The sequence below is a fragment of the Acanthisitta chloris genome, unplaced genomic scaffold, assembly GCF_000695815.1.
Source record: "Acanthisitta chloris isolate BGI_N310 unplaced genomic scaffold, ASM69581v1 scaffold11848, whole genome shotgun sequence".
Taxonomy (NCBI): domain Eukaryota; kingdom Metazoa; phylum Chordata; class Aves; order Passeriformes; family Acanthisittidae; genus Acanthisitta; species Acanthisitta chloris.
This window is the reverse complement of record NW_008687239.1, coordinates 142651-164508: the sequence shown is the minus strand read 5'-3', so window position 1 is coordinate 164508 and position 21858 is coordinate 142651. Positions and strand designations below refer to the sequence as shown.

The 21858-nt window shown below is 37.9% G+C and overlaps 1 protein-coding gene across 1 annotated transcript in view; it reads left to right on the top strand.

The window, feature by feature from the left end:
- The window catches only part of LOC103807751 (cadherin-13-like), a gene marked incomplete at its 3' end in the record, with an annotated part of 139192 nt that overhangs the window by 24498 nt on the left and 92836 nt on the right, over window positions 1-21858 (top strand). The gene's annotated exons all lie outside the window — the stretch shown is intronic.

Below are 21858 nucleotides of genomic sequence, written 5' to 3'. Positions count from 1 at the left end.
CTTGAAATCATAAAACATAGAGATAGATCAAATACAAGGTAACATTTTGGAACACAGTATCCTGCTGAGTTTTGATGAGTTGGATCAAAATCCAAATGACCAAAAGCTATTGTTCAGCAGCAAAAAAGAGCAGGACTGCAGAGGAAGATAAGCAGGGTCCTTGCCCACACTCATCATGGTCAGAGCACTAAGAAATGAGGAGCAGATATCAGTCCAGAGAACAGGTACTTGCTCAGAACTAAGGAGACTTCTACTTCCTCCCCAGCAGCCTCAGATTTCACATGGGTAGTCATTTGAGCCAAGACCATCAAGAAGTGTTAAAGTACCTTCTGGGTAATCTGTGCCCAAGTATTCAGCTCTGTCCTTCACTGAAATGTGGATCAGAACTCTTCCTTTCTTTGCAAGTGTGTTCTGTGGTGGATTAAATTCACATTTGCAAGTTATCAAACACCTGCAAGTGTTGAGTTGATTCCAGTTGTGTTTCAGATATATTTCCTGAAGAAATAGACCTTAATTTCTAGGACTATTGTTCTGATGCCTTCTTTACCAGTTTATTCACTTGGGAAATAATTTTTAAAACCTTTTCTTATCTCTGCTGAATAGAAGAGGAAACTTTCTTCTATTTTGCTCTCTGTCTCCTTATGGGGTGGACACAGACAAACAGAACTAGTCTAAACCATTTTTGAGCTATAAGAACCTATATTTAAGAGAAGAAGGCTTTGCTTCTTGGCATGGTGGTGACATAACTGTGAGCTACTTTAATGCACTTTGATGGGAGGGATAAAAGACTATACAGGTTTGATATGGCTGCTTCTCCAACATTAATTTTGAGGTTTGATCCCACTGAAACTCAGTGCCAGGTTAGACTTTGTGGTAGTTACAATGAGGAGCAGATATGATTTGGCACTTGTGGAGGCTGATGCTAAGTTCCTGTGCCTTGGTGTGTCTGGTGGAATGCCCAGCGAGGAGGAGGCCTTGCTCCCTGTGAGCCTCACATCTTTCATTGCCACACTGTTCACCAGTGGCTCAGAGGCAGTGTAAGTAACATGAGATTGTGTTGTGTTTGCATAGGGAGTTAAATAAACATCCCGCACTGTTATAATTTTCTGGTTTTCCCACTGTGTAAATAGCTGCTTGTACCTTGTCAATCAGCTTCTACTTTGGTGCTACTAATTACAGACAGAATCATTAAAAACTTACTAAAGAAAGTTTCAAGGCTGATAGCAGATAAGTAAAAAGTTTCTCAAACGTCGTGTTTATCTCCTCTCAAGATAAAGGTTTTTCAGAAGGCCTTTCAACCTGGAGGATCAAAGGGAGCATTTTGTTTGTAATGTATACCCATCATTGCATACTTTAATTACCATTCTTGTCGGTTGTCTTGTAACAAAACCCACCAGATTCTGCAGAGGAAAACATTAATTTATGAGTAACGGACAATGTTGTGTGAAATATATTGCTGGATATAACTCATTCAGTGTTTGAAGACTTAGACCAAAGTCATGCTTAGAATATTATGTGTTTCTCCCTCCAACAGATGCTAATTAACAGCAGTGCTTTGCCACTGTAGTCAGCAGGAGGTGTTGAATTGCCTCCTTTGTAAATGGGGCCCCTACTTGGGCTGCTCCCTTACAAAGGCTTCCAGTCTCTCTTCCAGCTTGGTGTGTCTGGAGAAGAACTCATTTAAATGACTCTGTTCTTTGAGCCATTGTCATATTAACAGCCCTCAAACCTGCCAAGCATCTCGGCATCATTTAGATCTCCTTGGCCTGGCAGTTCTGTGGACTCCATGGTAGTGAGACCAAATTTGCCACTTCTATTAGCAACATTTTAGGTCAAATCTATTGTTGGTGTGCCTGGCACTTGATTTGAGCACATATGGCAACGCCAGTACATGCCAGGCACGTCTGGCAGATTTCTAATGTGAGGATCAACAGTATTGATGCTCTGAACAGTCAGAGCTATTGTAGATGAGCAAGGCAGTCATCTCTGCCTGGCAACAATATTTAGCATGTGAGTAGACTAATTGAAGTCTTTGGCCAACCTAACTTTCCTGGGCTACAGTGCATGTACAGCAGGTTCTGACCCATGTAATGAATAAGTTTAAATACTTGTAGCAATTTTTTAAAGCTGCTCTGTATTTCTAAGGTTAAGGCTACTCAGTTTGAATTAGCTACAGCATAGAACCAATGCAATGAACACAGTTAAACACTGTGTAAGTCTTGCTCTGACAATAAGCTGAATATGCTGACAAAACCTACTTGTTTAGTCATTACAAATGAACAAAGTTTAAGTGCCCTTTCTCTTTTCATGTAGTTCTGCAGTTCTCAAAAGTCAATCTTTTTCCTGGGGAATTCTCTATTGTTAACCTATATAAAGTTGAGAGTATCAGTCTCTAAAGTAGTGTTTAATTTGGAATCTTTGTAAAAGGAAGTGGCTGACTGCATTGTTTATATCTGTACATTCTTTATCAATTCAGGGTGTACAACTGTCTTCTGATAATATGCTCTCAGAAATCTTAATACAAGATAAACTGCTACTGGTGGTTTGATTGCTTTTTTTTTTTTATCAAAAAAAGCCTATTTGGTGCACATTTGCAAACTGACAAGTGAAACACTGTATTTTTTTCTATTTCCCTTTGAAACTTAGAAGAACTAAATCAAGTTTCAAAATGTCCATGTGTTTTATGACTCCTGAAAGGTGTTTGCCCTCTGTGGTGGTGCTGAGCACCTGCAAGAGGGGAGAGACACATTCAAGGTCAGCAAAACTGAAGGCAAAGCGTTTGTCAGACTTTTCTGTCTAAACTGACACTTTATTTCAAAGCACATATGGAAGAACTGCTGACATTGCTGGAAGTCGTGGAACACGTGACAAAATTTCAAAGCCTTCAACAATGTTTTCATCCACATTTATTTTGAAGAAACAGTGGTGGTTATCTGTCAGGCTAAAACTGAGTTCTGTTCTAAAGGCTGATGTTGAGGGTGCTGGTCATTTTGAGGGAGAAAAATTAGACTAAGTAGTAGCTCATAGGTGTGTTTTTAGTCCAGAGCTTCTTTCTATCAATACAGTCCCTCTTGTACACCTACTTAATTGTTCCATAATTTATCCTCATTTAAAGTGCTCAGTGAGTTACAGAAATTATTATTGTATATTAAGAGATTTTTATGGGTACTGCAAACCTTTCAAGAATTATTTTCCTCTCTAGAAAAGTAAATTACTTTCCCCTGTCTTCCTCATGTACTGAGATGTTGATTGCACTTATGAGAATCCTAAATTGTACATTTATAAATTTCAGAGCATGATATCTGTCCCCACCTCTCAGGAGTTCTTGAATAGTATTGGCCTTAAAAAACCCAAACCAGCAATTTAACAACTCCCCACAAAAAGACCTAAAACCAAACATCACCATTTAAAGTTTTGTTGGAAAAACAATTCTGTAAAGTATTCCTCAACAACTGATGATTAGAGTCTGCAGTTATTGTAGTTAATGTACCTGAATGGACTTAATACAGGTGGAAAAATAAGTGTAGGTACAGTTAAGGTTGCCTAAGCATTCGTGTTCATCTTATTAGTTTTCTTAATTTCTGACGTCCGAGACACATTGCCTCAGTTGGTTTCTGTATTTTTATTGAGTTTGCATTTTATTTCAGCTTGAAAAACAAATCTCAGGAAAAAAAAAAAGAGCAAAACAGTCTTTGACTCAAAAAGGAAAACAGGTATTTTTATAAGCAGCAGAAATAAAAATGCTCATTTTCTTTCTGTAAAAACAAATCTTGTGCAGCTCACAGTTCAAGGCGTGTAGGAGGACAGCTGAAATTCGGTAACGCAGTATTAGTCATTGTTAAGAAATGTTTTTATTTGGGTGAAAGCTGGTTTTGATTTGGCAGGAGTAGAGGACTTTGTTTCAATAAATAAAATAGCACATAGTGTGTGTTTGTGCTTTGCTTTACTGGGCAGTGTGAGTGAAGCCTGCTAGAGGCTTTGGTGCTAATAAACTACAAGATTAGGTAAAACCAATTTCTTTTCTTTGTACTTGGCATCATGTCATATCTGCCCCAAAAGTGTGTGTTGGGAAGTTCTTCTCTTTCAGTAAAGTATGATTTCAAAATGCTAGAAAATTCTGTATTAAATGAAGAGTTAATTCTTCCAATAAAAGTGCAAAATGCCAAAGGTAAGTTTACATGAAAATGCAGCTCTTTTCCCCCTGCAAGAATATTCTGTAATTGCAGAGTTGTATCCTATTTGTCAGTGGAACTTTCTTAGTTATGTTTTCTTTTGAGAGCTCAGCAAAATTAGTGTCCATGAAATTAATTTGTATCTTAGAAGCCTTTCAGAAGGTTGTAGAAAAAAAAAAGTTGCCTTCATATTGCTGTGAAATCATTCTAAATAATTGTGCTAAATTGTAAAAAAAAAGCTCCAGGATAGAGAAGACTAAGCATAAGGAAAAAGGTCATGTATAATTTCTCCTCTGCAATTCAAGTGAGGCAATCTGACATTGCACAGTCAACTGAAAAGCATCTTTTGCAATGGAGTATTTGGAGGACAAATTACATGATTTTGGCTGTTTGTTGCAAGTCATACTTCAAATGGTGTTTGTCTAGAGAGGTTGTACCTCCTCCTACCCATTTACCTAGGGAGTGGAGTGGAAGGTAATAAAAGGAAACACTGCTGTATATACTAATTGAGAGACATCATATGTCTGTGGAATTGCTTTTGAAATAGATGCTGGGTGATTTGCTTCTGACTGGACCAGTAAGACATCCACTGCTCTCATGCAGTTGTGTCTCTGAGCAGATATTTGTCTATTTGTAGTTTTTCCAGCACATGTTGCAATTTGTGTGATGACTGTTTTATACTTTCACCTGGATTACTGAGTAATTTTGTTGATAAATTATTCTGTTAGAAACATGGAGCCTTCTGCCTATGTATCCTGTCAATCATAGTGGCAGGAATCAGTCCAGAACAATCCACTGCCAAGAAGGGATGAGATGAACATGCAAATAAAGCAAAGTGTAGAAGCAAACCAACCAAATTGTATGCTGGCTGATGGATCTTTGAGGTTACTGGATTGCAAGACAACTGGCCAACTGCAAAAGCAGCAGAAGTCCTGCTGGATCATGCTCTCATTTAGACCTTTAAAGGAAGGTGGTGCCAGTAGCATGTTCTTTCCCTTTGTCTCTGAAGGGAAAGCAGGAGTCAAAGAAACAATATTGCCTGGAATCCTTCACATGTTTAGAACAGCTAACTAGTTCTGGGGTACTGTCTCAGCAACTTGGGGAAGAGATAAAAACAGATAAAAAATTATTATAGAGTGAGTCTATGAGATCAAGCTAAAGGGAGACGAATGAGCCATGGGAATCTAGAGAAACTGAAGTTCCAGCTCTGGGTGAACTTGTCAGGGGTCAGAATCCCATTTTACTATAGAAGGAAGAAAACCATCTATAATGTCCAGTAATTGAACCAGGGTTCTGTTGGAGGAGGAGGATGATGATGATGACAAATGCTTTGTCATGTCCCAAGCATTCAAATGAGCATGTATCACAATCAGATGCCAAACTTCCAGCTGTCCTGTCTTGATCCAGGCCATGTTGTTCAGATACCAATCTGCTGCCAGCTGACCTCTGGGCTGTGATGGCACAGCAAGCTCAGCAGCACTGCAGTGCAGAATTACTGAGCTTGAGAAACATGATCTCTTACAAATGCCTGGCAAAATCATTCCAAGGCCAGTGCATGGATGAAGTGTGGTTATTAAAAGGCCTGAGTGATCCTCCAGGGTAAGCCAAGTTGAGAAACTTCTGAGACATAGAGGGGAAGTGTCCTATATTTCAGAGTAACAAAGGGCAGTAGTCAGCTTTCTGGGGGACAGAGTTCAGCCTGCAATGAGACATAAAGATTATGAAGGTTCATTAAACAGTGTGTGATGTGTAACAGCCCTTTGCAGATAGGTCTTTATAAAATATTTAAGGGGGGAGGGAGAGGCAGCAGAACTATCTGGAGAAATTGCAAAACTGAGAACTAAGCTCCCAAGTTTTAGTTTGTTGTATCTTTGTTTTAACAGCAATTCCTACCTTGTTTTTTCCTCCTTAATTGCTGTTTCCAGTGTATACTTAAGGCAATTATATTCACAGATTTACTTTTTATTTGCAAAAAGGGGTTGAATATACACTGTGCATATTAAACAGTCACCACAGTGCATTTTTGTCAAAACAGATGATTATGAACACAGTACAACATGTTTTTCAGCTCACTTGTGTTGGATTAGAGCTTAATATCTTTTCTCTTTATGTTTATTTTAAAATTCATTCTTTAATCCCATTTTCATGGAGTTAAAGATTTTCCTTCTTGCAGCTTTTCCTGCTTTCTCTGCCTGTCACCTTTGCTGCAGACCTGAACCACACTTTTAATATTTCTGCTTAGACTGACTCTTACTAGTTCAAAGCAGAGCTACATGTTTTAAATTGATCAAGGTTTCTGAAGCAATTATAACAACTGCTTTTGGAGGACACAGTTGCAGTTTTCATTTTGATATTATATGAAAGTGTAAGTTTCTTCAAAGCTGTGAACATAAGCTACTAAGAGGCAGCTGGTAATTATTCTCCAATAAACATCGGAGAAGTACATGAAAAACCTTAGGGGACATATCCATTGCCTGCAGAGCAATTAATAAAAATCTTAGGACACTTAAAAGAAAATTCAGCCTGAGAATACATGTGCATTTGGCTGTATATTTGAGTCCAATCCAAATTAGCAGGTCTGTTGTGATCAAATTTACTATTTGTTTACAAACACGCCTTTGCTTGTTAGCATCCAACAGACTTTAGGGGAAGATTTTTATTCTTTACCAGCTCTGTTTCATTTATAAAATAATTTCAGCTTCAAATATCTGTTTTTTTCTAAAGCCCAAATAATTAGAGTTTTGATATCTTATTTCTCTCTCTAACCTATTTCACTTATAAATATTTGAGCATAGGTAAAACTTAATGAATTTTCATTAAATAACTAAACTGCTCCAAACACCTGGCAAAATTCCTATCTAGAGGAATGATTTGTACAGCATTATGCCTCTTTTTCTGGTATATTATTATCTTTCCTGCCTTCATTTTGCTAAATCAAAGATGTTTATTGCAAGCTGCCAAGTAGAAGAGCCAAAAGTATCACCCCTGGAGACCCTGAGAAATGGGCAGAGAAAGTTTTTATTGTAGAAGACTTACATTCATGGTTGCACACAGGCTAAAAGTGGTTTGTGTTTGCAAGGCCAAGGCCTGATTCAAAAGAGAACCTGAAACCAAAACTGGACCTCAGGGGGAAGGGAGGCACAGTTAGCTTAGCTGAGCTAAGTAGTTTTGTTTGGGGATGGTAAAAACCTGATGAGCTGCAAGGTTACTATTTCAAAGCAGCATGTGCACTGTGGTTAGCAGTTTTATAAGGCAGAGATTGAGGTAATTGGGTTAGGAGAAATGTATTCTAAGTGCAGGAAAACACTAAGGGTAAGGAGGAAAAACTTAAACTTGTGTAAAATTTAGGTTTCTCTTTGAGTGGAAGAGTAATAACTTTGCTTTGAAGAATTTACCTCTGCGCCATCCACAAATGTAAGGGTGTCATCACTTCCTGAGTGGAGAATTGCTGTGAACCCTCAAATCAGTTGGGCTTGTTACTGCCCAAGTACCAAACTCTGGAGTGCTTCCTTAAAAGGAGCTAAATATGTTAAAAATGCAGTGCACGTTCAGCCACTGATGAAACTGAAAGTTGTGGGTTTGTCATTAAAATTATATCATTGTGCTTTTGTCATATAAATCCAACTCCTCTGAGTTGCAGCTTCCCATAGCTCTTTTAGGATCAACCCCATTGTTTGTGATAGGCTACTCACCAGAGACTATGTTGTATCCTTTTGTAAGATATTAGACCACAGGAACTAAAATTGTGATAACTCATGAGAGATTATATTTTTGGAAGGGTGCTGAATGTCTTCTAGTTGAGACACAAACTTCCTAGATGCTCCTAGTTCTCTCTCTGCTTAGTTTCTGCACCTGACTGGATGGTGAGACTTTGGCCACTGGTACTGGGGAAAGAAAGAGCAAATTAAAGAAGTGCCCAAATGCCTACACCCATCCCACCTTTTACTAGAACTTATTTGGGATACCAAAGTGGGATGCATCAGGACACTAGGAAGTGATTGTGTTATCAATAGAGAAAAATGTGAATCATCTGGGAGTGATTTTAGCCTTCCAGAGTCATCATCCCTGGAGGTCATCCATCCATCCATTGACTTTGGAGAGAACTTAAGCTGACTGAGCCCCTGATGGAGTGCCTTACAAGCCTGAATTAAGTGGGGGAAAAAAATCTGCATTTCTGTGCATTTTCTGTGGTTGTAGGTTTTTTTCAGTCTCATTAAGAGCGTGGATTCTCCCAGTGTTTCAAGCTGTATTGCATCAGTTTCTTACAGGTATGAGCACAGCAATCCCCTGCTGACTGCACCACTGGCTTGTGGGTGCTTTCTTCTTGGCAAAAGGGACAGTTAAGGTTATTAAACACAGCTGGTAGAGCGAGATAGAAACCAGTGTCTGCTAGTGTACCATAAATCATGCTGCCCCCAAGACAGTAAAAACTGCCTGCTGTGCCTACACCCAGCAAGCCTCCCTTGTCTTCTCTTTTTAATGCAAACCATCCCATTACGAAACACATTGTAGTTTATCATGTTCTGATGCTCCTGCACCATGCCAAGTGTGCTGGCATGAAAATCCCTGCAACAGGCACACCACCACCTTTAATACTCTGGTTTCTGCTGTTGCTCTGGGAGCTAGATAACCAGTTGAGGATCGCTGTTTAGTTTTTTGTGATTTTATTTCATTTTTACAAATAAGTAGCATTCTAGAATAAACCTGATAAAAAGCCTGCTCTCTGCTGATATGGGAGTCGCATTTGTTGTTGCACTGGGTGTTAGGTGGGGGAGACTGTTCTGTTACTAATGGTTTAAGTCATGACTAATGCTATGTGCCAACAACAGAGATACAGATTCAAATTTAAATAAACTATCCAGGCAGTGTTTTACAGGATGTGTTTCTTGTTGGCAATTTGTTGTTCCTGACAACCTCGGATCCTGAGGCCGTTGTTCCGCCAGCCGCTGGGATTAGAACACACAGAGCCTCAGCTTATAAATGTTTCAAAACCACTCTGATGGAACAGCAGAATTTTAAAATGTAATCAGATATTCTTTTGGAAGCGGTTAATGTGAAAGAAGCTGGAATTGGTGGGGTTTGATTGTAGTTTTGATGCAGCATCAGTTTTAATACTTCAGTATGCTTTTTTTATGCTGCTCCCTACAATCTACTAACTTCTCTTGTCTGCTAGAAATGGAATAGCCAAGGCAAACCTGGAATGCTACAGGAAGAAAAGCTTTTGGTGCTCAAAGACTCCTGCTTCAGGTGAATAAAGGGGTAGATTTTTGTGGGATAGACTTCTTTGAGACAGATGTGCTTACAGTGCTTCTTCACAGCATTGTTTCAGTATCAAGGGCTTCTTGATTACACTACAAAAACATTTGGCATTTCTCATTGGACTTTAATGACAAAGAAGCATGTTTTGAGCTTTAGAATGCTTGTTTTGTCAGTCTGCTTTTGTATTTATTCTTTTTAATTAGAGCAGTTCTGTATAACAAGATTAGCAAGTGGAAAGTGGCTGTTTGAGATCTACTACACTGGGGCCCTCACCTTTATCACAGCAGTGCTTCAAAAGTTCCCTCGACAGCTTCTCACAAACTCCTTTGTAAAGTACAGCTTGGTTCCTTATCTTCCCCTGGTAATGCTTCCCAAGTGCCTGTCCATAGGCATTCAATTCCAGATCTCCAAATTAAAAACTGTTGTAAAGAAATCCATGATGGACCAGTGCTCTTTTGTCTCCTGTATCAGCTCATGAAGAGAGATTAGGCAAAAGGTGATTTATACAGAATGGGGTCTCTATTTCCTATCTCCGTGTCTATCTAAAGTGTCGAAGGTAAATGTATCAGACATGAAGCTTTGTGGCAGTGGAGCAGTTTATCAGTCTGGTTATGATTTCATTAAATCCTTTGATCCTCCTGATGCTGCTGCTTATTTTAATACCTAATATCATTGATAGTTTTTTATTTAGGAGTCAAACATCTTTTAGACTTGGTGTTTTGGAATAATCACATGGCATGTAGCTGTTTCATGATTATAGCCCTTGTTTACCCATGTGTTTTAAGCCATATAATTATAGAATTAAGTTAACAGTCCAACATGGAACTAACATATTGTTAACGTGACTACTGCAAAACACCATAAATTTGTGATATTTACCACCTTATTCAGTCCTTTTTTTTTTTCATGAAGATTTCATGTACAACTTGCACATTCCAGTTTGTAGAAAAAAACCCAACAAAACCCTGATCTCATATAAGATGATATAAGTGAAACATATGGCCCTGGGATGCAAACTCTACCAGAAGTTAGAAAGGTACACTCTTATATTAATTTGCTCTAACAGATTATTCAGAATGATTTTTTAGTGGTGGCTGAAACATCTTTTTTTGTTATTGAAATACTATTTTGATGCTCTCTCAGAAGAATCAGGATCAGAAGGTTTTCCTAAAATATTTTTTGCTTTTTATTCAGTATTTTTATTTCTGCCCTTACAAAGGTTCAGGGCAGAATTAGTCACTGTTTTAATTATTGTTTCCTTTTTGTAGTGATGAACTAATTTCAAACACATCCTCCCCCACACTGCACTGACTTGCAGCTGGGGTGTTTGCCCTCTTGCTTCAGAGGTTTTGGATAATTCTTACAGAAGTTTTTATTAGAAATTGTGTTTCTAGGACTCTAACCTGTTCCCCTGGAAAGAATGAGAAAAGTCCAGTTAAATTCAGTGAAGTCAAGAATAAGGTGACTGCTTGAACTGGGTAATAAGAATCTGCTGGTTGTGTCTTGATTCTCTTATCATGGTGTCTTGCATACAGTAATCTCTGAAAAAAATGCACTAAAAGTCACAAGTTATCATTTTCATAGTTATTGCTTCAAATTTGATCAGTCTCAAATCTTGTTTGGAAGATCAGTAAATGAACCAGGATTTTCTTTGTCTGTCAGTGTCAGACTTTGGTAAAAACTTCACACTGTAACTTGGCAACAGGTCCAGCCTTGCTGCCCATGGGTCACATCATGTGTGGCTCAGTGTTGGAGCAGCCCCATGAAGCTGAGGAACAGATGAGCTTTTGGAGAGAGCATCGTGATCCACGCTGAGTTTGGAATTAAGTTCCACTAAACTCAGCTTGTGAGAGATCTATTCTTAGCTTTGGGTGAGTGCAAAAGGTTTAGCACTTCCTAAGCCAGAATTAACCACTAAAAGCCTCTATTAAGGGCTGGAGCAGGTGTTTTAAAATGAAGGCATGAATAAAAAACAAATTCCACAGCATGAAACAAGTCCCCCAGCTATGTGTAACTCGGCACCTTCAGGCTGCTGACCCCTGAAGCTTGGGTGTAAATATCTATGGCACTGGAATTGTTGTGATAAAATATGATTTATTCCTTAGACCTAGAAGGGAGCAATTCATTACCTAACCGTGATTTAATTTATTACTGTCATTAGAGCAGAGGATAATGTGCTTATTAGAGCTCCTGGAAGCAATGACAGTGATCACCTTTTTTGCCAATACAGTAAGAGTTGTTAGCCTGTTCAAGTAATACTCTTTATCTTCATATCCAGTATCTAACTCCTGCTGCTGCTTGAGATATCCTCTGTGTACCTTTCAGTGATGAATGGAGGATTGCTGTACAACATGCAGACCAGTGCTTTTTTTCACACACATTTTGAAAGCCTCATGCTCTCATGAATTTTGTTTTATCTGGAAACATAATGTCGGTCATGCAATTATACAGCCTAACAGCGGTAGCAGAAGATAAAGCCAAAGTTAGCTTAGACTCCACACGAAGTTACCTGAAACACTTATTGTCTTTGTGCCTCAGTGCAGGGTTATGTTTTTGTGCATGCTGAGCCCTAGCTGGAATAGTCACATTAATTAATTGCTCATAACAGAGAAGTATATTAGCCAATAAACATCTTTTGTGTGTAATTAAATGGTAAACTGAAGTTGAGGGATTTAGTAATCCCTAGGAATATTTGTGAATATACTGCAAATCACTGTGTTTATTTCCTACTGGATGGTGGAAAATAAAGGGACATTCTGTGTTCCAGGAGGTAAAGATAATGAGGAAAACAGCTCATTTTCTGTTGCCCTTGAGCAATTGCTTCTTGCTCTGTTGTTCCTCTACTAAGAATTGAGTTGGTGTCCAAAGGCCTTTATACTTCAAAACAGGAAATCAAGAGTTTTCTTTTCCCCCCAAAACAACTCAAAACACACTGTCATATCTAGAAAGGGAAATAAGAAGGTTTCTCTGAATTTCTTGAACATGTTTCCTTAATGCATTGGGGTCACTCCTGGCAGATACAGCTTGATCCTCAAAACTGTACAACAAAATATCATTATCTTTTTTTGTAGAATTCAGAGTTAACCAGATATGAATTTATTTGAAGCATTTAAACAAATCCAACATACAGGAGGCTGAGAAAATCTTTCACCAAAGCTGTTTTTCACATGTTTCAAACTACTTGTGTTAAAAGCTCTCCTATAATACCTACATTTAATGCAATATTCAGGAAGAAGGAGTAATCTGTAACAGATTACCAAAAAAATACCCCACCCAAACCCAACAGAACAGCTTTATGGTAATTTTTTTTTCCTGCAGGTAGTACCTTACTGTTTAGATGTAATTCTGAGAAAATTTATGAATTCATGTAAGGAAAAGAATGTGTTTTTTCCCCATCATTAGGCTCTCCTCTAAGAATGCCTTATTATAACTTTGGCAGCACAGCAGGATTTATAACATTGAATACATTGTGTCAGCTCTCTTGTTTGCAGGAGGATAAAGTTCCATTATTCAGAGCTTTGCTTCAAATCCTTCCATTGTCGTACAATTAAACACAGTCCTTTTTTAGTCCTAAACCTCATACTTCAAGAAAATAAGCTTTCAAGATGAAGTATGTAGCGTTTATGTGTTGCAGGTAATATACTGGGCTCATGCTATGAAACACATCAAACCTGTGAGATCTGCACATGGCTGAGAAGCCAAGGGTAGACACTGATTCTGTTCCTTTGGGCTCTGCTCTCTGCCTTGGCTGAGGACTGTGTTCAGGTTGCAAAAATCTTGTTGACTGCCTTGACTGGAATGATTTTTTCCCTCTTTCTGTATTCAATTATCACACTAAAACATCATCACCTCATCTGGATTTTACAATGTAAATAAGTGTTAGTGAGGTGAATTACACCAGGGAATTCAGATTGATGACTTGGACCTTGTGGAAATACGTGGGATAATTTTGAGGGGATTCAGAGGACTTGCAGGTCTTAGTGTTTTCTATTTTTCTCTTCCTTATTGAGGGCATATAAACACATGATACATTGCTTTAGGGCTTCTGAGTGCAGTCATGTGCCCAGGAGGTCTGCAAGGATTTGGGTAGTGTATGAAGGAGATATGGGGTTATTATTTGTATTGTTTGACATTGGGATTAGTCACCTCAAAGGCAAAATCTATATACTCACTGAAGTTTCTCTGTTGATCTGAATTATTTTTTTTGCATCATCAGATTAAGCAAGAGAGTGAATCTCAAACAAGAATGTTTCATGTCTCACCTGGAGCTGAGAAGTTTGGTTTTACCTGTTCTCAGTCTCTCAAACTCAAGGCAAACTGCAAACTCACTGTTCCATTTTTGACCTGTTTGAATATGGCAGGTCTATGTGCATGTTGTTTTCTTGTTGATGTGGAATTTGCAATCTTAATGGTTTTGTGGATTCTTGCAGTGGACCTATGACTTGGATCCAGAGCACCAAATTCCTGTAAAATTCAAGGAATTCGAACTTTTGTATTCTGTATTTTAAATACTTTTTCTTCCTCCCTGAGCTCCAGGAGATTTTTTGATCACACTTTATTTTTCTTCTTACAGTTTGAAAATAAACAAGTTCCAAAATATTTCAGAAACTAGAAAAGGTATAAATGTTCCATCTGACAAGTTCTTTGCCTAATGTAAGTTCCAGAACTCAGGCCTAAAGCCCATCTGTCACCATATAGAGCTAAAAACGAACTAGGAAATAAGTGAATATTTACAGCATCATGATGAAGTTTTGGAGTGCAGTGGAAAACAGCCATTTCCTGTGTTGTGATTCTGCTGTTATTTATTGTATTAGGATTGCTCATATTCAGTTCATATAACCTTTTCCTTTGTAGCATTTTAAATTATATACCTTAGATATTGTATCAAGTAAAATGAATGAATGCTGGAAAATTTACTTCATACTGTGCAATATTGCCTTGATTTCATAACATAAATTCCACTCATAGTATAAAAATAGGAAGAAATATATTTGTTTTCTTGAAGAAGGCAATTTGGTGAACTCTTTTTTTGTTGATTTTCTTTCACTAATGTTCTTGCTGCAAGGGAATATTCCCAGTTGGAGTGTTTACAGACTGCTAGGACAATAATAAAACAGATGTTCATATAGATTTCAAAAACTCTCCAACTTACACTTTCTCTTTACTAGATCCCTAATGTTTCAGCTCTGCTATGTTGGAGTTCATACTTATTTTCAGCCCAAACTCCACTGCAGTTTCAGCTTCCAGCCTAAAGCTTTCTAACAAGTTAAGTCTGTTGTTAACCAGCTTAGTGTATTATTTATAACCAGAACATCAGTTAAGATAAAGACTCCACTGCGCTGTGCCCTGCCTAGGAGGGTTTTCAGCCTAATTACAGAGTCAAGTGGATTTTGCAAACACAGAATAAGCCATAGGGCAGCTCTGTGTGTGCCCACTCGGTTCTGGGTCACTTATTTCTGAGCTAAGATTTCCCCTGATTTCTCTGTGCACAAACTCCTGTAAATGAAAGAGGAGGAGATTTGGTTTTGAAAGGAATGAGATGAGGGTTCCACCTCCCTCTTTTTCCCATTACTGCTGCTGTTTCTTCTGTGAAAGACCCTCACTAATTCCTTTCTCTTTCTGAGTGCTGCCCTTTCTGTGTGTTTGTACAGAGTTATCACATCCCACCTTTTGTTTTCTCTTAGCCCAGCTTGCTATGTCTGGCTCTCTCAATCATTACCTTAGATCAATATTTTTGACCCCCTGATTATTTGTGCTTCACATCAGTGACTTGTCAATGCTTTTGTGCAGGGGAGAGCAATATCCCAGATGCCATGGCACGAGGGCTATAAAAAGCAGGATTTCTGGCTTCCCGTGTCAACAGAGCAATACTCTGCAACTGTTCCTGAAACACGTATCACCTCTCTCTGTGCTGTGTCATGGGGTGTCTTGCCCCTGTGCTGGTTGAATTCAGGACACTGAATCAACCCTGTACCCCCAAACACACTGAGCAGCTGTATTGTGAGAGTATTTTATTTGTCTTTGTTCATCACTACATGTGATGAAAACTACACATTTTTTTTTCAGAAAACCAAGACCTTGTCTAATTTCTGCTTGGAATAATGGAAAGAATTCCCTTTGACTTCAGAGTTTTTTCAGTCAGGCCCTTACTGAAGCATTTCAGATACTGTTGTCAAGTAATTGCTCTGTAATTTGTTGTCTTTCACTTGGTAGCAATTGCTCTTTCATCTTGGGCTAAGATGCATAGTTTGGGTCTTACATGTTAGAAATTGAGCACAGACATGTACAAGTTACATCTATTTTTGACTTTTGTTTGTGTTATTGAATATAATGTAATCAGAAAAATGAATGTACTCTATCCTTGGGGAAGAAGTATTTCTAGACAAATCATTATTTCTGGGCTCTTCAAAGATCAAAGACAAGCGAAGTGTTGCGGAAGAGTGAAAGGCAATATTTTTTCATCAAAATGTAGGTTTTGTTTTGAAAGATAGGAGAGAGAAAAGGGTTTCTAAAAAGTGATCTTAGAATATCTCATTAAGAGAAAGTTCATTAGTGACCTCCAGAAACAGGGTTGGTATTTTTTGATTTGGGTCAGATGTTCACCTGATACAGCATCCAGTTTTTTTTGCCAAAGCCTTTCTTGAAATATTTTGGTAGCCAATCTGATCCTAAAGAAAACAGGATTGTAATTAAAGCAGCATATTATGATGACCTAGTTAATATTATTTATTGTCATGAATAGCTGATGAAATCCAACAGAAAATTGCAAAGTCTGTAGGGTTTGAAGTTGAACAAGTAAAAAAGGAGCAATAGCTCCAGTGTGGAACCAGCACATGCCAGAAGCATTACTTTAGAAAAAAAGGAAAACATAATATGGCTTGGAAAGTCAAGTAATGATAATATGCACAACAAGCCAAACTAAGCATCAATTTACCTGTTTTCATAAATGAGCATCTGTAAAAGATTGGGACAATAAAATTGGAAGATTGGATACTTGGCTTGGAATGAGGGCTTAATCCATCACTTAATCTACCCGAACACCCAAGCTAATGAGAACTCCTTTTTAGATTCTATTAAATGTTAAATATGTGCTCGAGTGCCTCACTTGATGTTAAATATTCTGTGCATGGAAGATCCTTTGACTTCAGAAGGATTATTAGTGTGCTTGTAAAATACAAGAGTCTGAGTGTTCTAGTAAATTGGGCAAATAATGCTCAACTGCCTTGTTGAGGATCAGGTCCAAATCTGGCACATCACACTTGCTAAATGTCATTTTTGCAAGTAGATACTTCAGTGAGTGTAAGACTCAGTGCCTTTGGGACAGGTCCATATTTCAACAAGTTTTCTGTTGCAACAATGCAACAAAGTCACTTTATTCTGGAAGACTATTTGATTTAAATGCTTTGTTGCCACTTTTCCTGTCTCCAGTTACAAGAATTTTCTAGTGAAAAGGAGGGGTGGTTTTCTTAGGTTTAAAATTTATATAAATGAATGTTTTATCATTATATATGTTACATCTACGGAAATAAGGGGCAATAGTTTAGCTTATACTTGCATTATTCTCACACAGTAAGAAAGTATTGAACAAATTGGCTATTCTGAGATGATAGAGGAAATCCCCTTTTTGCTTTAGGGCGAGATGTTCCATTTCCTGTTTCCTTTGGTTTGTTTATTATGCAAATGTAATGCTATGTTTAACATTGCATAGCCTTTTCCAAAGGGAATGGTACTATTATTTGAGGGTTTTTTTCCCCGTGTCTCCACACCAACAGCACCTCCAAACCAGATGATTTTGGTCCTTTTGCTTGACTTTGAAAATAGGGTTTTGTGAGACATAGCACAGAATAAATAAGAGGAGCTTTTAACTACCAGCATCATTTCTCCATCACCCTAGTGAAAAGAATGCTTCTTGGATATAATTTGTTTTGGTGCTATAATTGTTGTTCTCAATAAATAAAGTAATTTGAGAGTGACTAAGGAGGTTTGTTGTGCATCAAATACACCATGAACGCGCAGGGGATAATTATCTTAATTGTGTTAGCCTTTATTTAGCTAGATGAATGGCAAGGGATCGAGGGTTGAGTGGATGGGTTCAAGAACAGTATCATTTTCACTTGAGTGTGTGTGCATTTGTGTTTCTGAGGCCTCTGCTCAGAGAATCAGTTCTTGCCATTTGCATGACGATAACACAGATACCAAAGCACAGACCACACTTTGTTTATGTTCTGTGTAAATGTAGGAGCAGATTTAATCCCTACCCAGATTAATTTAAAGTCCAAATCTCCACTCACCAATTGCTGGGACTTTTTTGTCATTATGTTTTAAATGATGCATGTGGGTAAATACCCTGTCAGAGCAGTGTGGATGCTGCGTGCAGTAAAGTCATGGTGACAGACTCTCAAAAGCAAACGAAATAGCAAACCCATGAATCTTGTTAATTGTGCTTTTCCTTTTGATTTTTATCTCTCTCTGATTCAGAAGCTCAGAAAATCTTTGACATCTACAGAGATCTGAGTCATCACTTTGAATCAGAATATAAAAGGAACAGGGATATGCTGCTGTTGAATAATTTTCATATAACATTATATTGACTAGTTAGTTTTAATTAAAATATATTTTTGCATCTGAGATATGAGATATGTGTTGCTGATAACCTTGTTCAAGGGTGAAATTTAACATTATAATAAGAACCAGAGATGTGAAATCTCCCAATGGTGAATCAATAATCAATCAATAACATGCCCTAATTAAGTGCCAATCAGTTCTAATCATTGTATAATGTACTGTAAAAGCATTTAGCCTAGAGAAGACTCTGCTCTCTCTTTCAAACTCTGGCTTATAATATCACATTTTTAAAATGCCTTAAAAAGCTGTTGGGACAGTTGTGAGATTTTCCTGGAAAAGTGGAAATGTAATCCCAAAATTTTCTAATATAATTAATTTTCAATTTCAATTTTCTCTGTATCTTAGCTTTAAATACACAGAATGTTCTGTTTAAAGTAAATTCTAATACAATCCTTTATTAAGAATCTTAGTGTGATTTTGAAATTACCATCATGGGGTTTTTTTTTTACTCTGATTAATATCTTCCATTACATTGTGATGTCAACAAATGTTTCTGGATTTAATAATTAACACATTCTGGAGGAAACTCAAAATTTATATAGCCATAGAGGACCTCTATGATCAAATAATTCCCCCCCTGCATTCATGGATCAGGTAGTTTCCCCAAACTGGTTCTTATTTTAACCATAAACATTTCTGTGAGGAGAAACAAAAATCAGCAGTGTTGGAGAGCTGAGAAGCAATTCAGCCTTGGCAAATAGTATCTTACTTTATGTTGTCTTGTAAAGCAAAGTGGAGTGTCCATCATATTCCCTGAGCTGCTTCCTTACAGTGTGTGGGCAGGTTCACCTGTAAACCTTTCTTTGCCATCTAAACTGATTGTTGGTCCCCACTCTGTCCCCTCCAGGGACTGTGCATCCCTTAGTCCTTCTTGTGCTCCTCATGGCCACCTCATTTTACCAGTGTCTCCCTGGAAAGGGAAAATGGTTGTAGAAACATCAAGCTGAAGTGGAGTCTGTGTGGGACAGAACCTCTTGAGAATGAGCTGAACATAATGGGAAAATAGTCACTGTGGGATTTAACTCCAACATGTGACACATACAGTGTGCTCACATCCTGGATTGTTTGGCAGCTCCATTATCTTCCTTCAGTGCACACATTCTTTAGCACCGAGACCAAACAAAGCATTTTAACTTGCATATATTCTGATAATAAATATTTTCTTACTAAAGCACATATAAATTAAGCCTCCTGGTTTATTCTGCTTCAGTTAACTTCTGTTAAAGGTACTTGAGTCATAATTTTTTCATCACTGTATTAGCAGCAGATCAAGTTGAAAAATAGGAAGTGGAACATATGTTCCTCTGCTGTTCTGATCACAGACAGACTTGTAAAACCATGTCAGATAAAATCAACATGTAACAAGCAACCACAGTGACAGCTTTATGTAAAGCTTTTTGAAAAGGCAACTTTCACTTGCTGTTAATTTGGTTTAGAAGCAAATTTTTTCCTACAGCAAAGACATCCGAATAATATTTTTGTTTCTGCTCTTCGTGATCCTTCTGTGAAACATACAAATGCTTTCCATCAGCTTTCAAAAGTCAAATTTGCAGCTGAAATGAATCAGGATATATCTATAATGATCACTGTTGTTCTGATTTACATCAGCTGGCCCTGAGTATAGCAGGTATGCTGTAGCCATTTCAAGCAGAACTTCCCTGTTGAATTCAATGGAGACTTCCGCTAAAATAACCAATATCACAGCAGACCTCAGTGACATTATTTTAAAACACAAATTATTTACTTCTAAATCTATATACCAAAATAGATTTCCTTTGCATTTTTTCCCACTTACTCATAGCATTAGTGACATTGTATTTACATAAATGCATTAGAGTCCATCTCCAGCTCCATCTGCAAGTGGAAAAATTGAAGTTTTGTAGCACGTTTTGGTTATTTCTTGGTTACTTTATAGAAGGGCATGGTGAAAGCACAGTCATGGTAGAATCTTGAAAGGTTTTTCAGATATGCTGTAATGTATCACATATATTCAAATACAAGTTTAGACCAGATTCTTCTCAGTTATACTGAGCAAACAATGTAGTTATGTATCTACATGGGACATACTAATTCAGAAAATTCAAAACTCATAGAATCAGCCAGGCTGGAAAAGACCTCAAAGATCATCATGTCCAATCCTACCGTGGTTGCTAGCCCATGGCACTAAGTGCCACATCCAGTCTCATCTTAAAAACCTCCAGGGATGGTGAATCCACCACCTCCCTGGGCAGCACATTCCAATGCCTGATCACTCTCTCTGTAAAAAATCTTTTCCTAATATCCAACCCAAACCTCCCCTGGCAGAGCTTGAGTCTGTGCCCTCTTGTCCTGCTGCTGGTTGCCTGGGAGAAGAGACCAACCCCCACCTGACTCCAACCTCCTGTCAGGGAGTTGTAGAGGGTGCTAAGGTCTCCCCTGAGCCTCCCCTTCTCCAGGCTAAACAACCCCAACTCCTTCAGCATCTCCTCATGTAGCTGTGATGTAGTCTGTATAGGACAGAAGATGATTTATCCTTTGCAGAATTGTTTTGCATAAATAATAATGTATATTAGAAGCAAATAGTTTGCTGTTTATTAGCCCTAAATATGGCATTCAATGGGCCACTGATAAAATCCAAACCTTTTAGAGGTGATCACTGGGTCCCTCTTCAGAAAAATACTTTAGAAAATGTCCATTGACTTAGTTCTTTGCATGTGGATCTACTTTGAATCCATTGAATTTTCAGTTGAGGACCTGCTCCAGATATTGAATTTATGACCAATATAGAATAAAGCAGCTAGTGATGGGTTTTGTTTCCCATGGATTGGCTTGATTAGGTTGATTTAAAATAAACAGGCTCAGCTAATCATATATGCCACTTCTCAGGGAAACATTAGATAGGATTTAATCTGAAACCCTGTGTAAACTTCCTCATATGCCAATAAAGTGAACTAAGTTGAATTCACACTCACTGATTTATTCCAGCTGTGTATATTCTAAATGATCTCACAGAGTTCTCATTGGGAGTTTCTTGTTCTTAATACCATGAAGAATCACACATATCTTGATACTTTAATAGAAAGGAGACCTTGATCCTTGTGGTTGGATGTTTAGCTGATGTGATCCAGTAAGACTGAGTACCTTCCTCAGCAAATACAGTTTCCACTTGAATGTACTTGAGGTTTGCATCAGAATCCTGAGAACTTCTGAGGAAATAATCAGGTATTGGGAACCACAAAAATGTGAACAATTTAATTTTTCTTGAAAATGTCTATTTCTTTAGACAGCTACATCATCTGTTTGTTTCGTCTACTGCAAATCTTAGGTGATTTTGACTTTGATTCTCTGAGCTTCTCCTGTCGTGCACATTTGGACTAGTAAGAACTTCAATGCCAAAGGACTGCAGAGCAGAATTGCACACAGATCCTGCCAACCTCATTTTCATTTTTAGTCAGGTTGCACTTGCATGAAATTTAATATATGACCTGTTAATGTCATTGATTCTCTTGCACTCTGATAATTAATTTCTGTTGAATAGAGAAGAAATTCTGTTTAAGAACAGAAGAGCAGCCAAGGCTTTTTGTAAATTGTAGGCCATTTAGGAAACTTTTAAACAGCCAATTCAGTCTATGGACCTGCCTTTTTCACCATTTCAAAATGAGCCTGAAAATAACTTGAAGAACAAAACTGACTTTTTTTTTCTCTTTAAAATCACCGTATATATGTTTTCTGGGATTACACGATCAAAGCCACTGAGAGAAAAATACTTAAAATAGGCATAGGTTGTACATGACATTAAGGCTAATTTAATTTCTTCTCCCTG